This window comes from Dipteris shenzhenensis, chromosome 20 (assembly GCF_047967505.1).
Source record: "Dipteris shenzhenensis isolate YYH24624 ecotype China chromosome 20, Dip_SZ_1.0, whole genome shotgun sequence".
Classification (NCBI taxonomy): domain Eukaryota; kingdom Viridiplantae; phylum Streptophyta; class Polypodiopsida; order Gleicheniales; family Dipteridaceae; genus Dipteris; species Dipteris shenzhenensis.
Window position 1 is genome coordinate 44248912 of NC_141615.1, and position 22534 is coordinate 44271445.

Here is a 22534-nt window from a genome sequence, read left to right on the forward strand (position 1 = left end):
GGCACTCGTAGATCAGAGACTTTGAGGGCACATGCTAGGGCAATAGATGCACATCAAATGGGCAGAGTGGGATAGTGGACCATCTAGACCCTTTGGGACATGGAGGTGGCTTCCTTAAGATATAGAGGCTCGCAGACATCCCTCTCTCACCTCTACAGATCAAGCACTAGGATGCTAAGATTAAGGTAGTGATCTCAAACTCATGGTGGGAGGGTTTGCGGACTCCTTGGACACTCCATTGTTGGTCACGATAGTTCTCATGCACGGAGGTACCACTCTGGATATGCTTCTTTCGTGAGTCCCTCGGATCCCACCAGTCTTGCTTTTATAGGGAGGGATTGGGAGGCTCGTTGTAGGTCGCGAGTCACAGTTGGAGAGAGGTGGACCTGGAGGATCTAGAGTGGCAGTGGGTCAAGATAAAAGGCCAACTAGCTACATCGACCCCCCCATAGTCTTATTGACCCAAAGGGTGCAATATGGTGCTTGTGGCTTTGGGAGGGTAGACCCTTATGCAACATTCAGTGGGATCTGGGAGAGTGGTTCTGGCCCACCCACATAGGGCACTTAGACTAGGTGGAGGAGTTCTCCTTTTCTTACTCTATTTGGATCAGATGCCACTTACAGCATGGTCCCCCTTGAGGGAACGCCATTGGTTAGAGCAAGATGTCCCGAGAGAGGTCATACCCCATTTTTTGGCCTCGTCTTTGGACAAGCTTGCACCCATGCAAGATCTCCTAGTTCTTATGGATGATGGCTCATAGGGGTCTGGCCTTGGAGCGCAGATGCGGGAGAACGACAAATGCACAGGCTATGCTTGGCTCACCAAGGGAGGACATGGCTTTGCAATTGACCCTATCTCTTTGTCTTACAGGATGCATGGATAACAAATCTCCCAAAGCGCTCGGGTGCAAAACAAATGTCAACAAGTGAAAACACTGGGAGGACTGGGTTAGCTAATGGAGGAGAACCGTATGATGATGGGAGAACATTGAGTTATTATGTACTTCACACTTAGACAATAGAGCAGAACAACCGAGTTGAATGGAAGAGAATCATAAGTCTATTCATTATCATTGGATTAAATCAACCTTGATACAACCAAGCCGCCTCGGCTTGCAATGAACGCTCCCTAACCTATCAACTTAGGTATGAGGATATGAACTCTCCTGTTGTCTCCTCTCTTGTTACAACTCGATTTTGACCTAAAGAACCACCTTCTATTTGGGTGTGCGCTTAGCGCACTACCACTACTTGCCTATTGGTTGACTTATCATAATCAACTGCACCGCTAATTTACAAAATGGGTGCTCGACCATCTCCACTGCTCCTTGCTCCAAACCAAGGTCAAACCAAGGTCCGATGCTCAGTTAGCCTGACTCAAGGCTAGAATCTTGCCTTAGCTATCCTTGCCTGTATCCTCACAGACTAGCAAGGACTAGACATTGAACGAAGGTGGATGCTTGAGGATTGAACCCATGTGGTTGTCAACACCTTTGTTGGATAGGAGGTCAAGGATGAATGGTTTTTGAGATGGCCGTACTTCATCCATAGTTGGTGGCCGAGAAGGGGATCATGGTGGCTCAAAATGCCCCCTTCTTGGTGGCCGCCCTCTTGGTGGCCAAGGATATATGCTACTGATGTCCACCGGTTGGCCCACAAGTGCTAGTGTTGAGGCCTCCGTGAGAATGGGTCTTCAGATGGAGCATCGATTCCCAACGTCTCAAATTTGGTATGGTATCTTTTCACCTAGTTGATTCGCTCCTGCCACTTGATACCTAGATCTTTACCTAAGTCACATATGTTATCATGCATAGATCGAGCCTTTGTTACATGAGTGCCGATTAGTTGCTCCATTTCTCATAAAAGTTTGCCATAGTAGACGGGTAACTTGGGCATAGTAGGCTCGGGCAACTATCATACTCGAGAAAGAATCAACCTATGCTCGGTCTTGAATATGTTGTGCTAGCTTTGATCACGTTCTTCCACAAAATGGTTGAAATCCCAAATTTCCTTGTCATAAACTAAGACAATATCTTGGATAGGCTCCAAAATTTCTTGATGCATGGAGGGTGCAGTAAACACTATATCTACTTTTGGCTACCGATAACCCGGTAATGGATGGACATCTCCTCCTACTCAAAACACGCCACAAAACTTCCATGATGGTAGCCACACCAACGGGGAGACCCTTAGCTAGCAAAATCAGTTTGGTATATGGTATCTGCTCTGTTTGCACCTCCTTATCCGACACCTTTGCCAAAAATCAGATTTGCACTAACGCATCAAATTGCAGTCCGTTCGTATCAGCTACTCAGCACTTGTTACCTGACTCAAGTGTAGCATCAAAAGAGTCTAGGCCGTGAGCCCTTCTAGCCCCTTAGTTTGTGAAGTACCTACCCCAGTCAAGGAATGCTAGCCTGAGGTACCTGCCTGCTTGCATGATATAGATTGTTTAAGCCCACTTATTTTTCCATTAGTTCCATCGTTGTTTGCTGGTTGTATATGAGGCAGGTTGCTGGAATGCTCATCGGGCACCTAGAGGAGACGAATGAGTTGCTAAAGTTGCTAAAACCTATCTAGCTCCTCTTGATACTCCTCTTAACTAATTGTTTGATTAATAAGTGGGGCTTGATTGTTTGAATTTTGCACATGAGGAGGGACTCTCCCCCTATTATTTGGATTATACCAGCATCTTTCTTTCTCATGATTGTCCTTCCCACAATGCACAAGCAACTTTGGGCGGGGGTGTTTTTAAAGTTTCCAATTGCTCCTTAATCATTTGCTCTAACTTAGAGAGCTTGTCTGTTTTCTTCTTGCCTTTTGATTTCTCTTTGTTCTTGCTCTCTGTCTTTTCTTTGAGGTCTCTTCCTCTTCACTCTCATCATCTAATGTGTCATCTTCTGTATCATCACTTTCCTCGTCTTCTGCATCAATGTCTATCTCTGTTTCAGAATCTGTGTCAGAGTCGCGACCTTGACTTCGTGCCTAGTCTTCATTCTACTCTTTGTGCCGCATCAACCATGTTGTTAAAATCATTTACTCCTCCAAGCTGATCTCGGCCAGCTACTACTGTCCATAATTCTTTGTTTAGTCCCTTATCCCAACTGCTCATCATCAGTGGGTTGTTGATTGTTTGTCAACCTTGTATTCATATTTTTGAACATTTGTGCATAGTCTTCAACTAAGAGATGTTTTTGCTTTATATTTTGAAGCTTCTTCTGGACTTTTCTCTTTATGAAAACGGCTTTAAAATGCAGTTTTCAATTCATCATAAGAGGAACAATGAGATACACCATATTGCATAGCCAAATCATTGCCTTACCATTAAAACTTGCTGCAAACTTCTCTTTTTTGGTGAGGTCCAGGAGTTGCCCAAATCCGCTTGCAGCCACCTTGTTTCAAATTGTCCAACATGATTGTCTGGATCTTGTCCTTTCTTGTCGGTGAATTTGGCTGACTTCATCAAAGGATTTTGCATTCTTGGCTGTTGTTTTGTTGTCTTTGAGTTGGAGCTTGTACTTTCTTTTTTGGAGGTGGAGGTAGTAGAGTGAAGTCATGTTTCCTTTGACCTGAACAAATAAGCGTGCTGCAAAATTTGTTGCAATACTCCTCTTGATTAATTCTTCAATAGGTGATTGCACCATCAATTTGCTAAGTTTAATTTGAACCTCACTTATTTTTATGTCATGCACAGAATTATCAGAAGAACTTGTTCCACTTGGTATGTAATCTGGATTGTGGAAAATGTCATCTTGATCATCTGTTTGTGTGCCTGCTTCCAGTCTAGCATGGTTTCTTGTAAAATAGGCATAGCAAATTTGGCGAGGTGTTTTCTCCTGAAAGTTATCTGACATGAACCAAGGTACTCACCATGTAAGAGAGAAATAAATGTTCTGATCCATACCATCTACAATAATGCACATGTACTCATTTGGATGAGAAATAGCTTGCTCCTTCGAAAATGCATATTTTAGTCTAGAATGCTGAACCAATCCATGATGAAATTCTGTTTTTTTTTTTGTATGATTCTCTTTGTTCTAGAGACATTGCACTCTCAAGTGCTTGCTTCAGATCATCACAATCAGTGCAATTTGACATTTTTTGCATTTTTGGGATTTGAACATGTACAAAGCTCTTCTTCCAAAGAGTATACAAATTGTGAAAAGATGTCACAGCATGCCCTCTTTTCCTCTGTGTTTCTCCAATAGACTTAAACACTTCTTTTTTTGTCAAACCTATCAGAAGATGCATTTCAGATAGATGGGGTTGAGGTAAAGCATTTTCATGAATGTAGTCTTTTAAAATTGCTGTTGTCGAGACTGTTGAGGCTCTTGTTTTGGGCCTTCCTGTGTTTCCATGAATGTTAAAATTTACTCCATAGTTTTCTTTGTTTGCCAAATCCCAGTATGTGCCATGTGATAATCCTATTGTAATGCGATATGCATTATTGCAAATACTTTTTCCATTTATACGAGGCTTTATCTGTTGTTTGAAATTTGGCTTTTTCATATCATTTACCAAAAAGCAAGAGAGCCTCATGAGTAGGTATTCATTTCTTTTGCTCCCTCTTCTTTGCCACACCTGTTCTCTACATCCCTTGATGTCAAATAAGTTAATGGAATGCATACAACTTTACTTGTAACATGTAGATTGCATTGCTTTTAGCATAGCATCTTCATTCAATACTCTTATTCTCTTTGGTTGCTTTTCTACATCTGACTGGAATCACTTTCTTTTCATGCATATGTATGTCTCTTTCTTCTATACATTTGTACACTTCTCCTTATCAAATTTATTTCACTTTATTTTCATGGGATGTTGCATCCTTCATCTTGCTACCATCAAAGTCAAATACCGAATAGTCTTTTGTTGGTTTCTTTTGTACATCCAAGTTTTTGGAAATTCTACACTTCTCCCCATTGAATTTATTTATCACCATGTTTTCATGGGATGTTGCATCATTTATCTTATCATTGTCAAAGTCAAATACCTAATAGTCCTTTGTTGATTTCATTCTTCCCCTTGAAGTAATCTTTGGACCATTTGAGTCAATATCCATCTCATCCATGTTTGATAAGCCAACACTTTTGACCTCTTTGTGCTCCTTGACAAAGTGTATGAATTCATCCACTCCAAATGAGACATCACTTTTGAAACCTTTTGCTTTATTGGTACCAATGAACTCATCCACTCCCGACAAGATATCACTTCTATAGTTAAGTGCATTAAAATCATCCAAGTTTGAGGAGACAACACAAATGATATCTTTATCTTTCTTGACATGCTTGAATTCATCGAAGACATCACTTTTGTAGTCTTTTGCCTTCACAGTACCATAGAACTCACTGATGATATCTTTATCTTTCTCGATGTGAGTGAATTCATCAACTCCTGATAAGACATCGCTTCTAAAGTCTTTTGCCTTCACAGTACCACTGAACTCATCTACTCCTGATAAGATGTCACTTCTATAGAGGATTGCATTGAAATCATATAATTCTGAAGAGACAACACTTTTGATGCCTTTGCCTTTCTTAATATGCAAGAATTCATCCAATCATTGCTTCTAAATTCTTTATCTTTCTTTGTATCAATGAGCTCATCCACTCCTAATAAGATGTCACTTCTGTACTTGAGTTCATTGAAATCATCCATGTTTGAAGGTAGAAAGCTTGGATTGTAGGCATATTCTTTAAGTCCTTTGAAATTGGAGTATACTCTATCTTTGTCATTGAAAACCACATGTCCCTTTTTAATCTTCAAAAATTGCATGCTCCATCTCAAATCTTTTCCTTCCTCATAATAGGGACCATCCAATGACATTGTTTTATCATCCATACCATCATTAGTAACTTTCACAATCCTCATCTTTGCAAATGACCATTGATCCCAATGTTCAAACCCTAAAACTTGACCTTCTGCCATGTTCTTATTTACAAATGATATCATTTGCAAAATATCAACCACACTGAAATCCAAGGAATTTCACTTTGTATTCCCGATGATATGTGTTGGGATAAGTCTCATCTCTATCCCATGCAATAAATGATTTATTGAAAACATTATAAGGCATAACAACTCCAAGTACTTCCATATCTCCACACTTATGCTTTAGCTCAACATGTGCACTAAGAATCTTTGATACAATAACTGCAACCTTATCTTCGCCAAGTCTTTGAAAGTGACAAAGAGAATTTGGATCACTTTCATGGATTGTAGCAAATGCAACTACTTCTCTTTGGCAACATAATATCACCTCCATCCCAGGAATGAAATCTTTTGCCATCTTCCTGTGGAGCAATCATAGAAAATATTAGTCTCTTTTCAGTATTTTTCCCATTAGTTGTAACTTTTTATTAAATTAATCTCTTTTATTTTGCTTTTACTTTATTTTATTAAATTTTGATGGTGATACAAGGATACAAGCATTTAGCTAATAGAATCTCTAATTTAAAGTTCTGATTTTATGGTTTAGAATTATAAAAGATAGTATAAATAATTTAGTATTGAGTTGCATGCAATGTGGTGTGCCCATCCAATAAGTACTTCTTCAGATAACGCACCTAGGAGCGCACTTCTTGATGAATGTGCATCACACTGAGGCAAAAATGGTGTTTAATGCAAGAATCGACCATGCAAAGCATATCAGATGGGCACCATACTTTGCACGTGCCTCAACCTAGGTGGTATATACTCACATGCAAAGTGGTTAACCCATCCCATAAGTACTTGTTTAGATAACACACTTGGGAGCATGTTTTTTTACGGTTGTGCATAACACTAAGGGAAAAACGGTGTATAATGCGTGATCAACCATGCATAGCATATTTGATGGCCACAATACTCTGCACGCACCTCAACCTAGGTGGTATTGAGTTGCATGCAATGTGTTTCGCCCATCACATAAGTACTTGTTGGAATAACATACTTAAGAGAGTGTTTTTTTAAGGATGTGAATCACACTAAGCCAAAAATGGTGTTTAATGCATAATCGACAATGCAAAGCCTATCCGATGGGCACAATAAATTTCACGCACCTCAACCTAGGTGGTATTGAGTTGCATGCAATATGTTGCCCATCCGATAAGTACTTGTTGGAATAACAAGCTTAGGAGCGTGTTTTTTATGGATGTGAATCACACTGAGCTAAAAACAGTGTTTAATGCTTAATCGACAATGCAAAGCCTATCCGATGGGCATAATACTTTGCACATGCCTCAACCTAGGTAATATTTACTTGCATGCAAAGTGACGCGCCAATCCCATAAGTTCTAATCTAACTACTCAATGAAAACAAAACACTTTTTGAAAGCCAAAATGCAAAATTTCAGAAAGGGCGCATAACACACCTGGGAGCAAGTTTTTTTTAAGTTGTGCATAACACTAGGGGGAAAACGAAGCATAATGCATGATCAAGAATGCAAAGCATATTTGATGGGCACAATACTTTTCATGCACCTCAAACTAGGTGGTATTGAGTTACATGCAATGTGGCGTACCAATCCAATAAGTACTTGTTGGAATAACACACCTAGGATAGTCTTTTTTTATGCTTGTGTGTGACACTAAGGCAAAAACAGAGTTTAATGCTTGGTTGACCATGCAAATCATATTTGATGGACAAAATAATTTGCAAAGAATCTATTCAGGTGGTATTGACCTGCATGCAAAGTGGCACACCCATCCCATAAGTACTTGTTCGGATAACACACCTGGGAGTGCATTTTTTGGTGGTGGTGCATAACACTAGGAGGAAAACGATGTATAATGCGTGATAGACCATGCAAATCATATCATATGGACACAATACTTTGCATGCATCTCAACCTAGATGGTATTGACTTGGGTGCCAAGTGATGCATCCGTCTAATAGTACTTGTAAGGATAACACACCTAGGAGCATGTTTTTGACGGATGTGCATCACAGTGAGGCAAAAATGATGTTTAATGGGGGAATCGAACATGCAAAGCATATCAAATGGGCATAATACTTTCCATGTGTCTCAAACTATGTGGTATTTACTTGCATGCAAAGTGACTAAGCCATCCCATAAGTACTTGTTCAGATAACACACCTGGTTTTTTAACGGTTGTGCATAACACTAGCAGAAAAATAGTATATAATGCATGATCAAGCATGCAAAGCATATCCGATGGGCACAATACTTTGCACGCACCTCAACATAGATGGTATTGAGTTTCATGCAATGTGGTGCACCAATCCGAGTACTGGTTGGAATAACACACCTAGGATAATATTTTTTGATGCTTGTGCATGATACTAAGGCACTAAGGATAATATTTTTTGATGCTTGGTCGGCCATACATATCATATCTGATGGCCTCGATACTCTTACTCCTGTACTATTGTTGGTAAGAGATCTTGGGAAAGAGAATGTCGTGCGACAGAATGTCGTGCATTTTCAGTGGGAAAAGGATGAAAGAATGTTTAAGAGAATGTCGGGTTTTTTGTTTAGGAGAATGTTGGATCTTTTGTTTGTAATTTAAATTCAAATCCTCCTGCACTTTTAGTTTATATTTCAAATTTGAATCTCCTCATCAAATTTTATCCTATAACTCTCTCGAAATTTGAATCTCCTAATTTTTATTCTTACTTTCCTCACCTCTTCTTTTCCTAATCTCCTCCTCCCCTAATTCATCATCAACACCGATGATCCCAATAGGTAGAAATTTTACTCTCTCCTCCTCTTTCTTCCCACCCCTTAATCTCTCCAAACTTCCATCTTCCTTTCACCCTTTATTCTGTCCAAACTTTCGCCGCTTCGTCTGAATATTCATCGCAATGCGTTGCGATGGAAGAGAAGGGATGGAACAACAAAAAAAGGAGAGGAATGGGTGTCGAAAGTGAGAGTCAGAGGGCATGGGAAGTGGGCGTCGGAGTGGGCGATGGGATGGGGAAGATTCACCCCTCCCCTTATTCCCTAGTGACCACGGCCACCAAGGAATAAGGGGAGGGGTAGTGACCCCTCCCTTATTACCCCTCCCCCTTATGCCCTAGCGCCCATGGTGGCCAAGGAATAAGGGGGAGGGGGTAGTGACCCCCCCTTATTCCTTGGTGGTTGCGGCCGTCACGGAATCAGGGGGAGGGGTAGTGAACCCCCCCCCTTATTCCTTGGAATAAGGGGGAGGGGGTTATAAGGGAGGGGTAGGAGATTAGGGTTAGTGAAGGGGAAGGGGGTTAGGCTAGTAGGGAATAAGGGGTTATAAGTAAAGGGTTAGTTAAGGGGAAGGGGGTTATAAGGGAGGGGGTTAGTTAAGGGGAGGGCTTATCGGGAAGGGGGGTTAGTAAATTAATTCGTTAAGGGAAGGGGATTAGTAAATTAATTAGTTAATTAATAAAGGAAGGGTTATAGGAGAGGGGTTAGTAAATTAATTAATTAGTTATTAGTTGATTAGTTAATCTAGCATAAAGTGGAGAGGGAGGTCTACCATTTCATAATTTTAATTTCATTAGTTTGGATATCATTTTTTATTTAAATCAAAATTAATGAATTTAATATTTTTTTTTATATTTTTAAATTTGAGTTTAGCTTAGATAATGTATTTATGTTTTTAATTCATTTTACATTAAATGTATATTTAATTTAGTTAAAAATGTTTAGATATATATATATATATAAGAGGAAAAAAATGTAGGATTTTTTTTATGTTTATCATTTTGTTATTTTATTTTTATTTATTTTACCTTGGTTTATAATTTATGTGTTTACATACTCTCTATTTCATGTGTTTGTAATTTTTATTTAATCTTTAATTTTTAATTCATTTTACATTAAATGTATATTTAATTTAATTTAAAATATTTTGCTAAATTAATTATACTTTAATTATATGTGAAAAGAATCAAACATTATATATATATATATATACATAAAAAAATCCTTCATTTTTTCTCTTATATATATATATATATACATATATATTCATATATATATATATGAACATATATATATGTTCATATATATATATATGAATATATATGTATATATATATATATATAAGAGAAAAAATGAAGGATTTTTTTATGTCTATCATTTCATCATTTTATTTTTATTTATTTTCTCTTAGTTTATAATTAATGTGTTTACATACTCTCTATTTCATGAGTTTGTAATTTTTATTTAATCTTTAATTTTTAATTCATTTTACATTAAATGTATAAATATAGTATATTTAATTTAGTTTAAAATATTTTGCTAAATTAAATATACTTTAATTATATGTGAAAAGAATTAAAAATTGTTAATAACTCTTGTCTTGCAAGTAACCTATTAAAATGAATATGAAAAAGAAATTATTTCTTGCATTCTTTGATTCGACGGTTGGTATAGCATAGATTAGCATAGATTAGTTTATCCATAGAGGAGAGAACTCCAAAACAACCATCAAAGCCATGCTCAAAAATTCCTGACTAGTTCCTAATCAGTGTCAGTCCTACATTCACATGCAGTTTCAGACTCATAACACAACCCTATGAGCAATGTTATAGATTCAGATGACAAATGACACATAAGAGTCAGAGTTTCAGTGGGCAGAGTTTCAGTGGACACAATGTAATTGTTAATGATGGATTATATTTTTATGCTCATCTCATTGTAAAGCCTTATTGGCTATTATTTTTTAATTTATGTACATATATTAAGCCTTGTAAAGCCTTTGGGGCTATTTTTGATCATCCATTCAAAGGTTTTGTTAAAATGGACACACTCTTAATTGTATCAGTCGACACATTACAGCTTGGGCACGTTACAGTATGATGGGCAAAATGCATTGTCTTTTAGCTTGGGCACATTACAATATTATGGGCAAAATGCATTGTCTTTCAACTTGGACACATTACTGTATGATGGGCAAAATGCATCTTGGGCACATTACAGTATGATGGGCAAAATATATTTTCTTTCAGTTTGTACTTTAATGCTTTAGTGGCTATTTTATTGAAGCCTTGTTTCTAAAGTCTTGTGAATTATTTTTCATGTAGGGTTTTCTACTATTATGGAGCACTCTCAAGAGATTAGAGCTTTTGTCTCTAGCACCATCTTGGAGGGCGTTGGCTTGATTTCTGATGCCCACCATCTCAAGCCGAAGATCATTTAGGGCCTTGGCTAGGTCATTGACTCCAGGTTCTGTTGCAGGGGGGGCCTCTTTAGTTGGAGGGGCCACGGGAGTAGAGAGGAGGGGAGCTTGTGGGCGAGGCTGGGGAAATCTTCGAGGCGGAGGATGAGGATATCCACCTTGTTGAGGGTAAGCATCTAAGGGAGGACCATACATTTGAGGTGGAGGCGGTGGATACATCCCTAATGAGGGGTGGGGTAATGCCCCTGAGTTAGACCCCCCAAGTTGTTGTTGCAGGAATTGAGGGGGATGCAGAGGGACAATCGTCTTCTTTGAAGCGGGGTCAGACTGAACTTTATCAAACTTTTGAGCAATCTCATGTGCTAGCACCATAGTTTCTGGATTCTCCCATTTAAGCTTGAGGCGGAATTCATCACTCGCTCCTGCTACAAGGTAGCCCAGCACATGCTGAGTCATTCCAATGGCATTGTCCTCCTGTGTGGCAATCAAACGATCCAGGAGCACGGCCGCTCGATCCACATATTGACGTGCCGTCTCACCTTCTGACTGCTTCAAATTTGCCACCTGCAGGTACACATTCTCCGGCTCCTCTTCTTTGCCGAAATACTCAATCATTGCTGCTGTCAACCTTGGCCAGCTTTGGCGAACATCTTCGGCTTGCTTCTCATACCACACTTGAGCCAAACCTTCTAGAAATGTGGGAAGAACCAATAGCCATCTGTCTTCAGTAAGAAAGTTGAGAGAAACACAACGGCGCTTGAAAGCCACAAGATACTCATTTGGATTTTCTTCTACCCGTCCACAAAACACGGGAATGTCAGCCATGCTTGGAAGATGGAAAAGAGGGGCTTATCTATGGACGAACAATAGTAAGAGGAAGCTTGAACTGAAAATCGGGTGAAGATACATCCAAAAAGCACATATAGGCAAGGTAGGGTGTGACTGGTGTAGTGTGAAATATTACATGAGAAGAATCTTCAGCATAGAATAGCACATAGACAATCTTAAAAGGACCAACCCTCATGATATCACATTGATCATTACACGCGAGGGTTAGAGGCGCGGCGTTGCATGAGGTTGTTCATCAAGGCAAACAAGAATGCCATGACAAATGTTAACAGTTGGAGAGCTTGCACATCACCTTTAGCTTCTTCCAGTTCTTGTAGTCGCCATGCTATTTCTTCAAGGGGTGTGCGGTCTGGCATCCTTCTTTTGAGCAATGTCCTTGAGAACCCTTTTGATGATCTTCCGAAGTTGGTGAACTCGTATCAAGTACGCCCAACACTTAGTTTCATGATGACCACAACCTTTGCATTCCTTACAAACGATCACCCTCCTTCGTGGCTTGCGGCTTTGTTGGGGTGGCGCTTCCACTCGCATCATGCGTGATTGAAATACAAGCTTCACGTGCCAAGAAATCAGCAACAAGATTTCGAGCTCGAGGGATATGCTGAATTTTTACCTCTTCAAATTGGTTGCAAAGTTCCAAGGCTTGTTGATGTCGTGGAACCAAGCCTTTGCTCCACACCTTCCACCTTCCACTAACTTGTCCACACACTAGTTGAGAATCTCCTTGCACCTCCAATTGCTTGGCATGATGTTCTTGTGCCTTTTGTAGCCCAAAAATGAGCGCCGAGTACTCAGCTTGATTGCAAGTACTTGCGGGTGAAGACTTGCTATAACAATACTCCTCACCACGCGGTGAAGTGAGCTTCACACCCACGCCAGCCGCCTTGGTCGAAGGTTTGTAAGCTCCATCAAATTGAAGAATCCAAGATGTCATCACACTAGGACTAGAATCTGGACATCCCAAGTTTCTCGGTAGTCCAAGATAGGTAGGAGGAGAGGGTGGGGAGAATTCAACACTTGAGCCAAACGTTCAGCACCAAATAAACTTGCAATCCTTTGTTGATAGTTTATCTTAAGACCAAAAAGAATTACAATTTGAAGCTCGAAATGAGGCACAAAAGACTAATTAGGTACAAATGGATTCCTTGGTCGAAACATTACCAACCATAGCCGAGGCCTAGAAACCTTTGTAATGAGATTGTGAATAAACCATTCAGGACGAGCTTTCCACAGGAATCAACAGGCAGATGCGCCAAATCTCCCCCCAAGCTTGGGGAGCATCCCACCCTTCGATGAAGGACACCGTTTTAATTACCTCTGAAGCAGTGAGTAGTTCGATCACCGCACAATGAGTAGAAGTAAAGTCAAAATCCTCCCAGCGTATCAGTAGTTCTTCACCATGAATCATCCACGGTGTATCATTCCACCCATCATCTCCTTCAATAATGCACTGGACAATCAGCCGTTGAAGGTCGACATGAAGATCAAGGAAGACATCTCGTGCATTGGTAGCCGTAAGGTGCGGAGGAACAGGCACCAATTCCTTAAACGCATCGAGAAGTGACATAAATGTCCACCCTTCTCCTGAGGCGTGCATTCGTGAAGTGAGCTTGGAGAAGTTATGAATCAGCGATCTAGCAAGAGATGTGGATAGAGCACATAAAATGAAGTATTTTCACTTTTTACAGCAAGAGCAAACTCCTTACGGTTAGAGAGTTACAGCTCCCGCGATTTCAATATATGAACAAAAATTATTACATTTTTACCACTTCCAACTTGTTGGCCCAATGATAAGACTTTCTTTTGTGAAGGGGGAGGTCTTGGGTTCCAATCCTACTCTTTAATAAAAAGAGAGGAGAGGAGAGGAGAAGGAGAAGAGAAAGAGAAAGAGAAGGACAAGAAGAAGAGAAGAGATAGGGGGGGCGCGGGATCTGTTGTTACTCTTTTGCAGGGGCTCAAAAAACAGTCCGCGACCAGAGCAATCCAGAGAACTGTCGCGCAGAAAACTGTCCGCAACCAGAAGTCATAGCAGTCCAGAGAACTGTCGCGCAGGTGAGCGCAGAAAACTATCCGCAACCAGAAGTCGCAGCAATCCAGAGAACTGGAGCGCAGAAAACTGTCCGCAACCAGAAGTCGCAACAGTCCAGAGAACTGTCGTGCAAGAGACGCACGAATCGAATGCACGTGCAGTAGCTTAGAAAGAGGACAGATGGTATAGTTTTGTTGATGTAACCCGTACGAATAGAAGATTCGCCACCAGCCGTGGAGATTCGGATCCCAGCAGCCACACCAAAACTTTTAGCCAAAAAAGTAATCAAGACCAGAAGCTAGAGGCTAAGTATGGCGACGCTCAAAGGCCATAGAGAAAAGGAGATCATGAGGGCGAAGGGATGTCATAGGGGTGAAAAGGAATTAGAAGTGGAGGGAAGGAAAAGGGAGACTATGACACAAGGGGAAAGGGAGAGGGGGAAGAGAAGCATGTATATGATAGGAGGAGGAATGTGGAGATGTAGACATCAAGGGAAGAGAACCATACTTTATTTGAAAGAAGGGATGAGAGGGAAATATCAAAATACTAGCTAGGTGGCTTTACAAGAATGAGCGTGTCTCATCAAGGAATAGCCCCTTCCTTTTATAGCCAAAAGAGGGGGTCTCTCCACATTAATGTATCCTCCCACATGCATGGTGTGTGTCGAAAAGTCTCCCATGTGGGCTAGGTGGTTACGCACTCTCAATTGTGTGCGACAACCCTTTGCCTCAATTTTCCACATAAATCAAGCCCCATATCTCAAGTCTATGATACTCCCTTGGTCTCTTTCCAATTTTATAATATGTTCAAACCTCTAGGAGGACAAGTGGAGGGTTGGCACAAGGAATCTTGCCACCTCATCCTACTTTCCCCATTATTTAACTAGCTCTCTTGGTCCTTCTATACCTCCCCCACATGGGCCTATCTCATATGGAGGGTATAACTCAATATAATATCCATCTCCACCTATTTTATATTGCTTCTCCCATGGACTTTGAGCCATATCTCACTAAATGCAGCCAAGGTGGAGGGGTGGCACATGGAGGAGCCATGCCACCTTGCATTTTATAATATTACTATTATGGATTATGTACAACACACCATATGGGTCCTCTTACATGGAAGGGTGGCACATGGTCATGCCCTGCCACCTCAACCTTGGGCCCTATGCACACCATATTTTATTATACTATTGCCACATATACAAACACACATACATATTAATGCCTTTTTCCTTAGACAATTTTATCCATAACAGCACTCACAACAATAGGTGCATGTGAGGCTGTATGGCTCAGAAGACTATTGTTGGAAATAGATTACTTTGATGAATCAAAGGCAAAAACAATATACTGTGATAATTAATAAGCACTAGTCAAGAATACAATATATTACTCCAAGACAAAGCACATTGATGTCTGAGAGCACTTAATCAGAGAAAGAGTGCTACTTGGTGACGTCACATTGCAATATTGTGACAACATAGATAATGTTGCAGACATCTTTACCAAACCACTTGGGAAAAAGATTTTTGAGAAACAATGACAAGCTCTTGGTTTGACACAGAGAAAGGGCATTCCCATTAAAGGGGTGTGATAGAATGTAATGCTCAGCCCTTCTTCAATTCCCTAGAATCATCACGTTGAGGGAAGGCCCACTTCATGATATTGATCTTAAGGGAAGGTGTTGAGGATCCATCTCAACATCATGTGTTATCGTATGTGCATAGCACTAACACATAGAGTGCTAAAAAGGAAAGGGTTGAAAACCCTAACCCTAACCCTAAAGGATTTTGTATATATTCTTTATTTCAACTAAATCTAGTGTACAATTAGTCATTTGTGGTGTGCTCTCTAGCTGTGCCCTCTCTTCTCATCTCCACTCTTCTCCTCTCCTCTCTCCATATTTTCCTAGTTCATGATGTTGATCTTGAGGGAAGGTGTTGAGGATCCATCTCAACATAATGTGTTATCATATGTGCATAGCACTAACACATAGAGTGCTAAAAAGGAAAGGGTTGGTACAGTTAGTCATTTGTGTTGTGCTCTCTAACTACTCCCTCACTCCTCATCTCCACTCTTCTCCTCTCCTCTCTCCGTATTTGTTTAGTCCTTCCATGACAGCTAAGCAAAGTTCAAAAGACAATTTGATGCTAAGATTCTAATGAGAATGTCATTGGAAAAATCTTTTATTGGATGCAGAGGGGAGACGTGAGAGGTGCAATTCCTCTTCTGTCGAACTTGACGATCTACCTTCATGACAAAAATGACAACGCTAGATATACAGAAAGAGTGCTATGAGGGAAGCTAGAGGCAAAGAATAGATTGGAATGAAGGGGATCATAAGCTCAAAGGGACTAACAGAAGTGTGAAAATGATGGTGGTGAAGAGCACAAAGATGGCTATTGATGAAGATGTACCAAGAATATGACCTGTAGGTCCCAAATCCTTCGTGTCAAAGTCCTCATGCAACTTGGCCTTCAATGCATCAAGCTCATAAGTGTTCTTGCTAGCCAATAGCATATCATCCACATAAAGTGCCAGGAGTATCAAGCTATTATTCTTAGCCCTTTTAGTGTAGAGGTAGTGTGATCAATCTCACTTCTTCCAAACCCGAGGACCGAACGAAAGCATCAAACTTCTGATACCATTCTCTAGGTGCTTGCTTAAGGCCATAGAGACTCTTTTTCACCTTGCAAACCAAATTCTCTTTGTCCTTTTCTTCACAGCCTTCCAGCTGTACCATGTAAATTTCCTCATGCAAATCCCCATGCAAGAAAGCTGTCGACATCCATCTGCATAAGCTCCATATCCTCTGCTGCCACAAGCCCAAGTACGCATCTAAGTGTGGTCATCTTCACAAACAAAGAGAAGATCTCATCAAAGAACACACCCTTCTCTTGCTTGAACCCTTTAGCAACACCAAACGAGCCTTGTATTTAGGCACATCATCACCAGTCTAGACACTCTAGCCGATCTTATCAAGGGCATTTCGACTTACTGTCTCGCCTGCATATTAGCCACATTTGGCTCATCATTTCCACCAATAGTGAAGGGGCAAATTGATGTGTGTGTGTATGCCTATGGGCTTGGAGTCCTATGCAAGGAGCATGTGAGTGTAGATGTGCTAGAAGGTTCTAGTGACTCATCAATTAGGTGTGTCAAGTTGGTGTGATGAGTGAGTGATCATAGGAGGTGATTGATTGAGATAATCATGGAGATGATTGTGGATCTGGGATCTACCTACATGGAGGCAGTTGCCTATATATGTAACCACTCTTGGAATAAAGCTTAACATTGTGTGCCTCATTGCTTCCTCATGAATTCACACGTGGTATCAAAGCTTGGTTAGAATCCGAGTGCCTAGAATGAGATTACTAGTAGATTCTAACTAGATTCTATCTTCTTCTCAAATGCCTCCTCTCTCTCCATCTTCTACCTTGAGCTTGGGAAGCTTTGTTCTCTCCATCCATGCAATGCTTTGAGAAACCCCTTCAAGTAAACCTTCCTCACTCCTGGGCAACCTATCTGATTGGTGGGATTGAAGAGATTCGTTGCCATGTCTGTGCACTACCTCTTTGTCTGTTCCATGCCATTTTTGCAATGCTGCTCATCTCAGTCACTTATCTTGCAATTCCTCTGAGCCAAGCCTTCTCCACTACTAGAGATACTTACTGAAGAGATTTGGAGTGTTTTGGTCTAGAGCTGAGGGAGTACTAAGCAGAAAACTAGTTTGACTTTTGAGAAGACAGAGTTTCCTCAAGTAAAGAAGATGATGTTGCCTCGGGAGTTATAATGCTCCATTTCAGCTATGGTTTGTTCTGAGCCTTCCTTGCATATACATCTATGATTACACAACAAAATCCCCTATCTTGGTGATGCTTGGAGTGAGGTATCAAGCCTCAAAAGTTACCATGTCCTCTACAAGCATTTCTAGTGTATTTTTTGGAATTTTTTATGCTACACTAAATGGTTGAGAAGAAAACATTCAGTTTAGAAATTGTTCTTCCAAGTTTCAATTCAAAGTGTGCCCTTTCAGTTCAGAGAATGTTCTTCCAATTTCAGTTGGTGTTAATCTCTTGACAACATGCCAACTTCAAGTTCTAAAAGCTCTTCAAATGTCAAAAAGACTACAAAGACAAAGTACAAGGTGAAGAAGGCTCCAGTTAAGAGGTTGTGGGAGAAGCCAACTGATTATGAATATGCCAAACAATTAAGATTTTTAGAATTCTTATCTTGCAATTTGCATCTATATGGTAAAGGTGATTTTTTTGTTTAGAAAGATTGATCTTTTGTAAAGGGATTAGACACTGCCATTAATTGAAAACTGAAGTTTATTCTCATGAAAAAGGGAATATGGAAGGTAGCAAATGGAAAAGAAACTAAACCTACAACTAGAGAAGGAGAAGCTTCATGGCTTCCAAAAGATGAAAAAGCACTTGCTATAATTTCTCTTGGTTTGAGTGATTCCTTTATTCATTACATTGATGGATGTGATACTGCTCGTGCTGCATGAACTCATCTTGAGCATGTGTTTGGAGCATAGGGAAGATGTTCTAAGTTCCTAGCCCCTCCTTGCCTCGCCCTCTCCCGCCCCTACCCCTCCGCCCTCACCTTCCCTCACCCGCCGCTGCCACCGTGCCCCCCCTCGCCACACCCGCCCCACCCCTGCCTCACCCCTTCCGTCCTCACCCCCCCCTCGCACCTCCGTCTCTCCCCCCCCTCACCGCAGCCCCCCCGCCCTCACCCCTCACTCCCCGCCTCACCCCCGCCTCGCTCCGCCCCCCCTCGCCACGCTCCACCCCCGCCCCCGCTACCACTCCGCTCACCCCCGCCCCGCTACCCCTTCCGCTCCACCCCACTACCCCTTCGCTCCACCCCGCCCCCTCTACCGCTCCACTCACCCCCTGCCTCCCATTCCGCCCCCTCACCCCTCACCTTTCGCCCCCGCCCCCTCTCGCCTCTCCGCCCCTCCGCTCCACCCCCGCCTTCCCCTCCCACCTTCACCCCCGCCCCCCCGCCCATTCGCTCCACCCCGCCCCTCCGTCCCACCCTTCCCCTCGCCCCCCGTCTGTCCTCTCGCCCCACTCCGCCTCTCCCCTGCCCCCGCTTCTGCTCCCGCCTCCCCACCTCACCCATTCCTCGCCTCCACTCCTCCACCCCGCGCCACCTCCGTTCCTGCCACACCCAGGCTCCACCCTTCCGCTTCTACCCCCCCTTTTTTGGGTGGCAACCTCTTCCTCATCGGAAGCCTCGCAGTTTGTCTTGGCGGTATGGCGGCTCCCTGCCCGGAACCAGAGGCCCAGATGGTCCCTCCCTCTCCAGATGCCTACCGCGTCATCCTGACAGAGCAACAATCATCTCGGGTTCAGGAGGTTGCCAATGACTTTGCCCTTACCTCCGTCTATGGCAGAGTCATTGGACATTCCCCCTCCAAATCAGCCATCAGGGACTGGCTCCAGTCCACTCTCATGCTAGAGGACGGCCATATTGAGGAGGTGGCCCTTATGGGAAGGGGCATCTTCTGGCTTAAACTCTCCAATGCGAAAGCTGCGAGCAACCTGATTGCGGGCTCCCCCACGTCAGTGGACGGAAAGATTATCATGATAGTCCTGTGGTACCGTGGATTCAGCGCAGCAGATTTTGATGCTCGGTTTCGTATACCTCGCCATCCAGTGACGCTAGTTTTTCCTGGTCTTGCTGCTGAGCTGCGGCCGATTGTTAGGGACTCGGGCTCCCACTTTGGCTGGGTTATGCACGATACTTTCGCCGATGCGGTGACTACGGCAGGAGCCCCCCGAGTCCGCGTGGCTGTGGCGGATCCTGCGACTCTCTCGGCAGTGATCGAGATCGTGACAGGTGCCGACAGCATCACCCAGAGCATGGTAGTCACCGGACAGCCAGGACAGTGTCTGAGGTGTCATGGCTTTGGGCACCTGGCGGCTATTTGCCCACGCTTCGCCAGCTCTTCTCGGCCTCCCCCGCCCCCCCCTCTCCGCCCCCTCCCCCCCCTCCGGACAGCCACGCCAGGAGGAGCAAAGGCAGCCGCGGAGCCCGGACCAGAGATAGCTGGTGGTTGGACTGAGGTTAGAAGGAAAAGAGGAAAGAACAAGAAGATTTCTGATAAAGGCAAGGAGGAAGAGGTTACCCAACCTGCAGCTGCACCTCAGAGACCCGACAGGCAACCGCCCCAGGGACATGGGAGAGCATCTTCTTCGACGGTAGCCCGCCCTCCACAGCCTCAAGTCCCCCTCTCTTCCTCTCCCCAGCCTCTTCCCACTCAGCCCCAGCCCATCCCCCTGCACCCCATATCTCCCGACCCGCAGCCTCGGCCCCCTCCTCGTCCTCCTCAGTCTTCTCCCCCTCCTTCTCAGCCCCAGCTCTAGATGCAGCCCCATCCCTCCCCCCCCTCGGCCTCTTTTAGCTCTCCCACAGAGCTAGCTACACCGACGGTTCCTCAGCCGAGGGCAGCCCCCGCTCCCCCTCCTCCTCCTCCTCCGCTAGCCGCCCCTGAGGAGTCTGAAATGCCTATTCCCCAGCCTCTTCCCCCTCCCCCTCCGCTGGCAGGACACCCTGAGTCTACACCACCACCGGAGCAGGCTTCTCCGTCCGCTAGCCCCTCAGTGGCAGACTCTGACGGGCCTCAACTTCAGGAGAGAGAGCTCCCCCGCGACTTTTACAGATCTGGCCCCTGGGACTACTTGGATGTGGCCGACCTCGGGACCTTCCCTGCTTGCCTCGACATCAGCATCTTCCTGCTCCGCAAAGGGGCGGATGGGAAGATAGCCGCCTTGGCCCCTAGGGATAACCCTAGCTTTGCTTTCACGTTCCTTAGCGACGGCACCGAGACTTGGATAGACAACTCGGTCTGGGAGGCTCTCAGGGAGCAGACGCATGCTCAGGTTTGCTCATGGATAGGCCCGTCCGGTGGGCATCTTCTTGAGACTCAGTGGTCCGAGGGTGACATGTGCCTGCGGTGGCGTTGCGCCGCCAAACGCTTCAGACTGATTGTGATCCTCAGGCCCCCCTGTCTTGGCCCCTCCCCCAAGATGTCAGAGCTTGGACTCCTCAGAAACTCCGCGCCTTCTACGGGATGTCCACCTCAGAGATCTCGAGCTGGCTCGAGAAAGCTTTCATTCATGGTACCAAAGGCCTCTCGCCTTTGCTGAAGGTGTTGAAGGACGGGCAGGACGACCCCGCTTCCCCCTCCAAACCTTCCCATAAGCGCCAGCGCCTCCACTCCGAAATGTCAGCTTCTTCTTCGACTTCGACCACGAGCAGACAGTTGTTCGCAGCCTCCCAGTCCTCACCATGAGCCTACACCTCGTATCCTGGAATGTGAACGGGTTTCACTCTTCTGGCACCCGTGGTCCTAGGAAGCTCATTTTGAGACAAGAACTTTAGCCAGCAGTGATTGGTCGTTTGGATGTACCTGCTCCAGGAGCACAAGCTTTCGACGGCTCACTCCCGTAGATGCAGGAAGATTCTCCCTGGTCACTCTCACACTTATTGGGAGCCCTCGATCGGCGCACTGGGGAGGAGTGGTGGTGTCTGTACTTCCGTGGGAGAGCAGCTAGCCCAGGGAGTTTTCGGTCATGGCACGTTGATACCAGGTCGTGCCCTTTGGGTAGGCCTGGAACTGGAGGGCTCTAGAGTTGGAATCCTCAACATTTATGCTCCCACAGATCTCCGTTGTAGAGCCACCTTCTGGAGGACACTTACAGGGATTCTCCCAAATATGGATTTCTGGATTGTTGGAGGTGACTTCAACAATCTGGAGACCTTGGAGGACTAGCAGGGCAGAGGACCGGAGTTTACAGGTATGTCTCAGGCAGAGCAGTCCGCTTGGGACTCTTTTATCTTTGCGACAGGAGGAAGGGACTACTGGCAGTATTTGCAGTCTTTGGGACAGAGACTGGGGCGAGTGCACGGATTTGGTTGATTCGGTGGCGCAAGCTTTGCAGGAGTCCAGCCAGATCTGCCAGCTCACAGCCCTACAGGTTCGACAGGATCCAGCCAGATCTGCCAGCTCGCAGCCCTACAGGTTCGACAGGAGTGGTGGGGTAGAGAGAGAGCTCTTCGGAGAGACCTCGCCTCCATTCAGTGACTCTAGCAGGCATCCCCGGGCTCGGAGGAGCTTCCGATCCAGGCCCTTCGAGCCAGAGCCCTTCTTGAGGAGACACTCCAGCGTCGCTCAAAGTTTTCCTATCACGCCTCTCTCTCCTTCTAGGCTCGGAAGGGTGACCGGATGTGCAGGGAGTTCTTCAGGACGCATGGCCAGAGAGCTGCAGGTGATCAGCTTCGGAGTCTCAGGACAGTGGAGGGACACATCGTTACGGATCCGGGAGAGGTCTTGGGGTTGGCCACCGACTTCTATAGGACCCTTTTCCAGCAGGAGCCGCTTGCTCCTCGTACTCGTCGTGCCCGTGAGGAGGTGTGGAGGCACACTTCTTCCTTGGTCCAGCCTAGCATGCAGGCGACGTTGTTGGCACCGTTTACCACGGATGAGATGCTAGAGGCCTTGGTGGCCATCGATGGACAGAAGTGCCCAGGTGAGGAT